The 9,014-nt window shown below is 42.0% G+C and overlaps 1 protein-coding gene across 3 annotated transcripts in view; it reads right to left on the bottom strand.

Annotated features, from left to right (window-relative positions):
- GABRB2 (gamma-aminobutyric acid type A receptor subunit beta2) overlaps positions 1-808 on the bottom strand; it is a 270,353-nt gene extending 269,545 nt beyond the window's left edge. The window contains exon 1 of one of the 3 annotated variants that reach the window (XM_017889046.1): positions 544-808. The gene's annotated coding sequence lies outside the window, so the exon portion shown is untranslated. Of the gene's footprint in view, positions 1-110; positions 263-543 lie in introns of those variants that run through there. The other 2 variants (XM_017889044.1, XM_017889045.1) reach the window with 2 other exon arrangements.
- Positions 809-9,014: the final 8,206 nt, after the last annotated feature.

Genomic DNA, 9,014 nt, shown 5'->3' with positions numbered 1-9,014 from the left:
ATAAGAAAGGCACGGAAAATAAAAAAAGGAAGAAAGGGAGAGAAAAGAAGAATAAAATAATGGCTGGTCTCTTCTAGTAGTCAAAGAGCAAGCTTTTCTTCACTACTCACGAGCGATTTCTTTCTCCTCTCCTCACCCTTTGCCCCCTATTGCCAGAGAAGAAAACCTCGGGGGCCTGTTTTCTCGCCGTGTGACGTTCCTGACCTGATAGTCGGGGTTATTTATAGCAGGAGGGGAGGGGGGCGAGGGGAGCAGAAAGGCAACGCTGTCTCTCCAGGTTTCGGTCTGATTCTGCAGTGGGAATTATTAGTGGGCAGGGTGGGGTTTGGATGAGGGGGAGATGGGACGTGGAGGCGTGAGAGATGCGGGTGACGAGCGCCCTAGCGCAGGTGCGGGGGACCGGAGGGCGTGGGCCACGGCACAGCGCAGGAAGGGCAGGTGGCCGGGTGGGACGCGCCCCGGCCGGGACCCAGCGCCCCTTCCGCTGCGCGCACCGCGCGCACACACGTGTAGGCGCACTCCCCTTCCGCCATCCCTCCTTACCTCGCGGGCCCGCGCTCGCCGCCCACTCCGGCCGCGTGCGGAGCTGGTGCCCCCGGCCCCTCGGCCCGGGCAGGGGACAGGGACTCCCAGCGGTTCAGGGACTGTACCTCTGGATACAAGAAGCACGAGCGGTCCCTAAAAGGCAGGCAAAATGAGGAAGAGCCCCCCCACCTCCGGAGGCACTGTGTTCTCCCGCGGTCTCCGCGCCACCTCGTCCTCTTCTTCCCTTCCCCAGGCCCAGGGGACTCGTACACCCAGAGGCTGCTCTTCCCTTCCTCCCGAAGCTCAGGCCGCCTCGCCGTGGCCGCCGGGACCCGGAGGAGGCAGCAAGCTTGGGGTGGGGAATTGGGGGAGGGAGATACTCAATTCACAAAAGAAGTCTTCCCTCAGCTCTCGGGAAAGAGAGGAACCACGGGCGGCATGAGGTGCTACGAGTCTGGGGACATAGGGCCGTCCGAAGGAACCCGAGTCCTAACTAGTGGCTCTCCGGGTACTCCTGAGTTTATCTTGGAACTGGGGAAGAGGCGGGTAGAGTAGTTGCTCCCGCTACCCCTCCCCCAACCCCACCCTGGGTGAAGAACTGGAAAGGCCAGAGCTCAAATCTCTATTCTGGACCCCAATGCTTAGCCTCTCAATGCTGCTGCCAATCATGGTCACTATTAAGTGAGTGCCCACTGCGTGCTATAGCGCTGCATTCATTAATTCTGGCAACAGTTCTAGCGTTTAACTATCACTTCAGTGTCCCCATTTTATAGATTTAGAAACCGGCGCACTGAAGCCAAGGAGATTGCCCAAGGTCACTCAGATGGCATGAGGTGAAACCAGGGTTGGATTTCAGAGTCAGCGTTCCTAACCAGTGAACTAGCCAGCCGAGATTCCGGAGTCTCCTGAGTCAGCGACCTTGCCCGCTGCCAGTGCTTTGCTGCGGCGGGTCAAGCTCCCGGCGCCCGCGGAGCCCGCGGCGGCTGCGGGTGGAGTTGCGCGCGGACCGCACCAGCTAGTCTTGGCCACTGCCTCCGGAGAGGAGGGGTCGCCGGCCAGCAGAGTTGGCGGCAGGTGGCGGGTGTAGCTCCACAGGTTTGCGGTCCCCGTAGCCCTGGGGGCTTCTCAGGGTCCGATTCCGTGCTGCACTCTTGACCCACTTACCTTCTGATAACCTTTCCCCTCCCCCACATTGGTCAGAGGGTCATTTGGGGGCAGCTTGTGGGGATGACTCCAGGGGAAGTGTGGAGGCGGGAGGGCTGTGAAAGGGGGAATCCGACAGTTCCTCTAGGTTGGATGATAAACAGGAAGAGAAAGCTGAGTTCCTTCACCGACCAAAGGAGTTTCTAGGTTAGAAACAGGTAAAGCCCAGCACCGTGAACACAGTGCTGATATGCCGCGAGGCGCTCTACTAGACTCCCAGGCTCATAGGAGTCCATCCAAAGACATACGAGCGCGTACTCACACACACATACACACGAGGGTGGAGGGAGGAAGGTCTGTAAGTCTCCCATCTGTAGTTACTTGGGTTTAGCGTTACCTCAGAATGTAGAACTATGGCCAAGGAAAACTGCTGATTTTCCTTTCTCTTTACTCCTATACACAGTGAGAATCCTTTGCACCAGCTGAGTAGAATGATGGGTGGGCGGGGCNAGTCCCAAGTAACCAAATGGTGAAGCCCTAAAATGCTCCCCTTGCCCTCGAACCTCTAACACATCTCAAAATAGGGTTTTCCTTCTGACCTTTAGTTACCCACGTTGTTCTTTCTGCAGCATCAGCCCCTTCTACCTAGGCTAGCTTCAGTTTGGGTTGAAAGAACAAAATTCAGTAGCCAGAACAAACCACAAATACTGTCACCCATCTATAATGATGATGATAATAGTAATGGCCCAGGGAGTGATGAAACAAGTTTGTATTAAAGGTCTACTATATACAGAAAATTAAGGAAGAGAGGGGCAAAGAGTTAAAACGAAAGTAGCTTGCATCTCAGCGTGTAAAATAGTGTAGTGTAAACTGAGAGCATAAAAGAACTGGAGGTAAATCTTTGGGTTCAAAACCCAGGTGAAATACTTAGTAATTTTGTAACTTAGGAAAGTCATTTAGCCTCTAAGCCTCAGTTTCCTCTTCTGGAAAACTGAGAAGGAAAAGAATACCCTCTCCATTGGATTGTTCTAGAATGAAGTAAATACATGTATAGTATTTGGCTGTGATTATTAGTAGTGTTCTAATGAATAAGCCATAATGAATGAACAGGAAAACAAACAAGGTTTAGTGGCAGTCAGGTATAAAGACTGAATAGAAATAGATTTGGTGCCATTATTATTATTATTATTATTATTATTATTATTATTATTATATTAGATGTACTTTAAGTTCTAGGATACATGTGCAGAATGCGTAGGTTTGTTACAAAGGTATACACCTGCCATGGTGGTTTGCTGCACCCATCAACCCGTCATCTATTTTAGGTATTTCTCCTAATGCTATCCCTCCCCTAGCCCCCCAGCCCCTGACAGGCTCTGGTGTGTGATGTTCCCCTGCCTGTGTCCATGTGTTCTCATTGTTGAACATCCACTTACGAGTGAGAACATGCAGTGTTTGGTTTTCGGTTCCTGTGTTAGTTTGCTGAGAATGATGGTTTCCAGCTTCATCCATGTCCCTGCAAAGGACATGAACTCATACTTTTTTATGGCTGCATAGTATTCCATGGTGTATATGTGCCACATTTATTGATGGGCATTTGGGTGGGTTCCAAGATTTTGCTATTGTGAATAGTGCAGCAATAAACATACGTGTGCATGTGTCTTTATGGTAGAATGATTTATAATCCTTTGGGTATATACCCAGTAATGGGATTGCTGGGTCAAATGGTATTTCTGGTTCTAGATTCTTCTAGAATCTAGAGTCGCCACACTGTCTTCCAGAATGGTTGAACTAATTTACACTCCCACCAACAGTGTAAAAGCATTCCTATTCCTCCATATCCTCTCCAGCATCTGTTGTTTCCTGACTTTTTAATGATCGCCATTCTAATTGGCATGAAATGATGTTTCATTGTGGTTTTGATTTGCATTTCTCTAATGACCAGTGATGTTGAGCTTTTTTTCATATGTTTGTTGGCTACATAAATGTCTTCTTTTGAGAAGTGCTATTCATATCCCTTGCCTACTTTTTGATGGGGTTGTTTGTGTTTTTCTGGTGAATTTGTTTAAGTTCCTTGTAGATTCTGNTCCCAACACCATTTATTAAATAGGGAATCCTTTCCCCATTGCTTGTTTTTGTTAGGTTTGTCAAAGATCAGATGGTTGTAGATGTGTGGCATTATTTCTGAGGCCTCTATTCTGTTCCATTTGTCTATATATCTATTTTGGTACCAGTATCATGCTGTTTTGGTTACTGTAGCCTTGTAGAATAGTTTGAAGTCAGGTAGCGTGATGCCACCAACTTTGTTCATTTTGTTTAGGATAGTCTTGGTTATATGGGCTCTTTTTTGGGTTCCATATGAAATTTAAAGTAGTTTTTTGTAATTGTGTGAAGAAAGTCAATAGTAGCTTGGTGGGGATAATATTGGATCTATAAATTACTTTGGGTAGTATGGCCATTTTCACCATGTTGATTCATCCTATCTATGAGCATGGAATGTTTTTCCATTTGTTTGTGTCCTCTCTTATTTCCTTTAGCAGTGGTTTGTAGTTCTCCTTGAAGAGGTAAGTTGTATTTCTAGGTATTTTACTCTCTTTGCAGCAATTGTGAATGGGAGTTCACTCATGATTTGGCTCTCTGTTTGTCTATTATTGGTGTATGGGAATGCTTGTGATTTTTGCACATCGATTTTGTATCCTGAAACTTTGCTGAAGTTGCTTATCAGCTTAAGTAGATTTGGGGCCAAGACGATGGGGTTTTCTAAATAGACAATCATGTCATCTGCAAACAGAGACAATTTAACTTCCTCTCTTCCTATGTGAATACCCTTTATTTATTTATCTTGCTTGATTGGTGCCATTATTATAAGTTATCCTGATAATAAAGGAGCAACCATTTCATGGGAATTAAGGAAGGGTGAAGAAGAAGATGTATTAAAAATCCAAGCAGCAGTTAAACAGAGAAAAGATGAAAGAATATGTTTTCTCTATGCAATAACATGTCAGGGATATCCTTTACCAACAACAGTAAGTAATTTAATTACAAATACATTTCTGGCTGGGCACGGTGGCTCATGCCTGTAATCCCAGCACTTTGGGAGGCCAAGGTGGGCGGATCACAAGGTCAGGAGAACAGACCATCCTGGCTAACATGGTGAAACCCTGTCTCTACTAAAAAAAAAAAAAAAAAAAAAAAAAAAAAGAAAAAAACTTAGCCAGGCATGGTGGCACACGACTGTAGTCCCAGCTACTCTGCAGGCTGAGGCAGGAGAATTGCTTGAACCCAGGAGGCGGAGGTTGTAGTCAGCCAAGGTGGTGCCACTGCACTCCAGCCTGGCGAGAGTGAGACTCTGTCTCAAAAATAAACAAACAAACAAACAAAAAACATTTCTACTAGTTACAAAACTAAGGTCAATCTACACCTAAAGTGAGTCTCAGTCATACAACAGGAGCAACACTGGCCAGCTATCTGGACAACTTTGCTGACAATACTGCCTCAGAAGATGCAAAATGAGAACAATAACGTGTAATCTGGAGATGTGTTAGTTGCTGAAGAGTATCCTCCATGATCCCAAATGAGTGAGAAGGCAAAATGTAAGTACTCTTAACAGGTCATGTTTCAAAATCATCTCAGTATGAAACATATAAATACAAATTTAAAAAGTCACCAACCATCTTCCATTAGCCTTTAACATAATATGGAAACATTATTCAGTAAATATGTAACAGTCTCCTAATCTTTTTCAAAATTACTTGACAAGTACTGCGGGATGTGGTGTGGAAAAAGCAAACATGTGGTCCTTACCCTCTTGGATTTTACACTGTAGTGTAGGAAGGAGCCAAGAGCCATCATAGAATTTATTATATGTATAATACATAAATTGGGAAAGATAGGAGATTATGGAATTCATAATTGGTGCAGGTAACTCAATTTGAGGATTTGGGAAAAGCTTTTTTTCTGATGAAGTCATGCTTTGGTGGAAATTTCAAACCTATGCCAGCCTGATGAAGGATTGTGGGAAGAAAGTTCCAGACTGAGAAAACAGTATGTACAAATATCCTGAGTCAAAAGAGGATGGCATGAATGAAGAATGAAGGAAAAACAGTGAGACTAGAGGACAAGGGCAAGAATGGCTGTGGACACAGTTGAAAATTACAGACCATTGATAGGTTGAAGCAGAGGGCTGACAGGATGAGTTTTAATCACACTGGAGGAAGATGATAATGGCTGTAGGGGATCTGTTAGGAAGCTATTGCGAGAATCCAGGTGAGAGGTGATATTGGTCTGAAATATAACAGTGACAGTGAAGATGAAGAGAAGTGACCACAGCCATGTGGAGAAAGTGGCTAAACTTTGTGACAGATGTAATGTGGAGAATGAGGGAAAAGGATTCAGGCATGACTCATACATTTCTGGCTTGAGGAACTCGGTGGTGGTGGCAGAAGAAAGTTGATGAGGGTGATACATTTTGTTTGGGCCGTGTTGAGTTCAGGGTACCTGCTAGCCATCCAAGGTACACTAGACATTTTGGTAAATGCACCTGCAGCTCAGAACCAAGGGCTGGGCTGGGGCCAATGAAAAATCTCCATGTTCCATCTTGATAGTATATTTCCCTTTCTTTATTTACTTTTTCTCTGTATAATTCATAACTGTGTAATTATAACTATATTTTACCCATTTTATATCCATCTTCCTTCATGCAAAGAAAGTTTTAAAAAATTGTGATTTTTGTCGGCTTGGTCGTTGTCGTATCGCAGTAACTAGTTCCCATAATAGACATCTAACACGTATGTTTTGAATGAATGAGTATATATTTGATGATCCTGAAGATGTAATCCACTTATATTACAAAAGTATATAAAGAATGAATAGAGTGGGAAGACTGGAAGGTCGAGAAGAGAAACTTCTGGTAAAGGACAGTTGCAGCCACCAGAAGGGTCAAATTAACATTGACACTGAAGGTAGAAAGAAAATGAGTGCGGTGTGATCACAGCCAAGGAAACAGAATATTCTGATAAAGGAAGGACTAGTTCACTGTATTAAATCGCTTACAAAGATTTTGCATTTTAGAACAGGTATTACAGTTTATAGTACACAGTTCAAAAGTAAGTCACTCTGTCCTTCTGTCACCATGATCCTCTTTCTAAAAACCGACACAATTCATTTTCTGGGGGGAATAGTAATGAGATACTTCATATCATAGCCTTTCATCTGTTAACAAACAGGTATGAAATATGTCCACAGGTGCCAGGTAGCCCTCCCTGCCTTACTGCTGCTGGTGAAGAAGCAGAATGATGATTTTGAAGAAGGTTCTAATGGAATGTGTATTACCTATTTTGCCTAATCATTTAAACTTTTGAATTCATAATTCTTTAAATAAATGAATAAAAGATCTCTTAGCTCTGAATATTGATTGGGGTCTTTTGAAACACTGTGCAGAAATTTCAGTAATATTAAAGGGTAGGAAGAAAGAAGTAGCATGTAGAAAGATAATATATGCCTAGTACTGTCAGCATATGCAATAGCACAGACTTTCCAATTACTAACAAATTGTCAAATATATGACTTTCTGAGCCTACTGTAATATACATATAAGAACTCTTTTAAATAACCTTTTCATGTATCATATATAAATGTTGTCTTATTTATTTTATGTATGAAATGATATGTCTATAGTAGTTTAAATTTTATTAAGTATTTTCCCTTATGCTTATTAAAAATGCCCTTTATTTATTTGTCTGGCAAGCCTTGCCTTCATAGGTACTAGAAAAGAAATTTCTCCTAAATTACCATAAATTCCATGTTATGGATTTATGACTTAATGAGGTTTTACTGTGCAGAATTAAAAGTGCAAATTACTTGTCTACTGAGTCCACTTTCTCCTTCAGCAAGTATAACTAATTCTATACATAAGTTTCTGTAAAATTATCAGCCACATTAACCCTTATGATATAGAAATCAATTTAGATTATTTAACTAAAAATGTAATATTAATAATAAAATAAGACCAATGTGTCACTCTTCCAAATCCTTTCTCTATTGCAACTTATTTAATCCTCAAAATATACCTGTAAAAATGTTCATCACTTTTATCCCCATTTTATATGTGAGGAAACAGCAGCAAAAATTAACAGCTCTGAGATCACACAGTTTATTGTTTAAAAAGTTAAAGGGCTCAGGCCCTTCCTGACAACTATGTGACTTTGTAAATGAAACTCCAGTATATTTGTCTACTGTACATTCTCAGCTTGTCTTATTCGCTGAGTTAATATAATAGAAATGAAACCTCAGCCCATTCAGAGGATCTCTGCACTTTAACAGTCAAATGACTAATAGGAAATTTTGAGAACTGAGTTTCTGGGCATCTTTTAAAGGAGCACTACCTCAGATTAATCAATCTTTGAGAGCATAGAAAGAAAAGTATGCCTCAGAGTACAAGATGAAATTAGTGATGCTTCCAATGGAGGTATAATTGTTATATGAGGAAATTACCTAAGCTCTGACACTGTGGGGATGCTAATTATATTCATATGCTGTCTCGGCAGAAATAAAGCACCACATCCTTTATGCTAGAAAAGGATCAAATGGGGAGGAAGTTCTTTTTACCAACAGCTATTCAAAGCCCAAAGCGGGGAGAAGAGGTATACCTTATCAATGAGCAAAACTGATGTACAAACAAGAACATTACAAAGTCTGAGCAATAATTTCTCAAAATCCCTATCAGGTTGATTTCTTAGGGATGGCCATTGACAGATGGCCAAAGATAGCTAATCCAATGTGTAAAATGGAGTTTTCAGGAATGTGGGTCACATACCTCAAAGGCCTTTCCCAATGCTCCTTTACCAGAACTGTGTATCCACTTATACGCCATAGTTAGGGATCCTAGGGTTAAGAAGTCTTTTGAGGCTCTACCAAAACTCTTGAAATTCTAAAAAATGTACATATTGACTCTAAATTAAAAAAAAACTTTAATGTTGAAATTAACATTTAATTAAATGTCTATAATATGTAATACCATCCCTATAATTATACATGATGAATTCAATATAGGAAATATAAACTTTAATCTGCTTTGTGCTGTGTATCAAGGGGTCTCCAAAACTTGAAGGACTTGGACATACGATGGTTTTTCAAAGCTCCAGGTATCTACCACCTCAGGCAGAGTTAATCACTTTCAAATTAGATGCACCTAAAGCCAATTGCAGTGTTCTGTTCTTTTTTCCCCCCTTAAATCCTTTTTCAAAACATTCCATTGCTAATTCTACAAGAAAACAAAACCGTATTTCACTTTTGTTTTTATTATCCAATGTATTATACTCCGCATACTTACTTAACTTATATTAGCA

This window comes from Rhinopithecus bieti, unplaced genomic scaffold, assembly GCF_001698545.2.
Source record: "Rhinopithecus bieti isolate Rb0 unplaced genomic scaffold, ASM169854v2 scaffold_15850, whole genome shotgun sequence".
Lineage (NCBI taxonomy): Eukaryota > Metazoa > Chordata > Mammalia > Primates > Cercopithecidae > Rhinopithecus > Rhinopithecus bieti.
The sequence above is the reverse complement of the archived record's forward strand: the minus strand, read 5'-3'. Positions and strand labels throughout refer to the sequence as shown.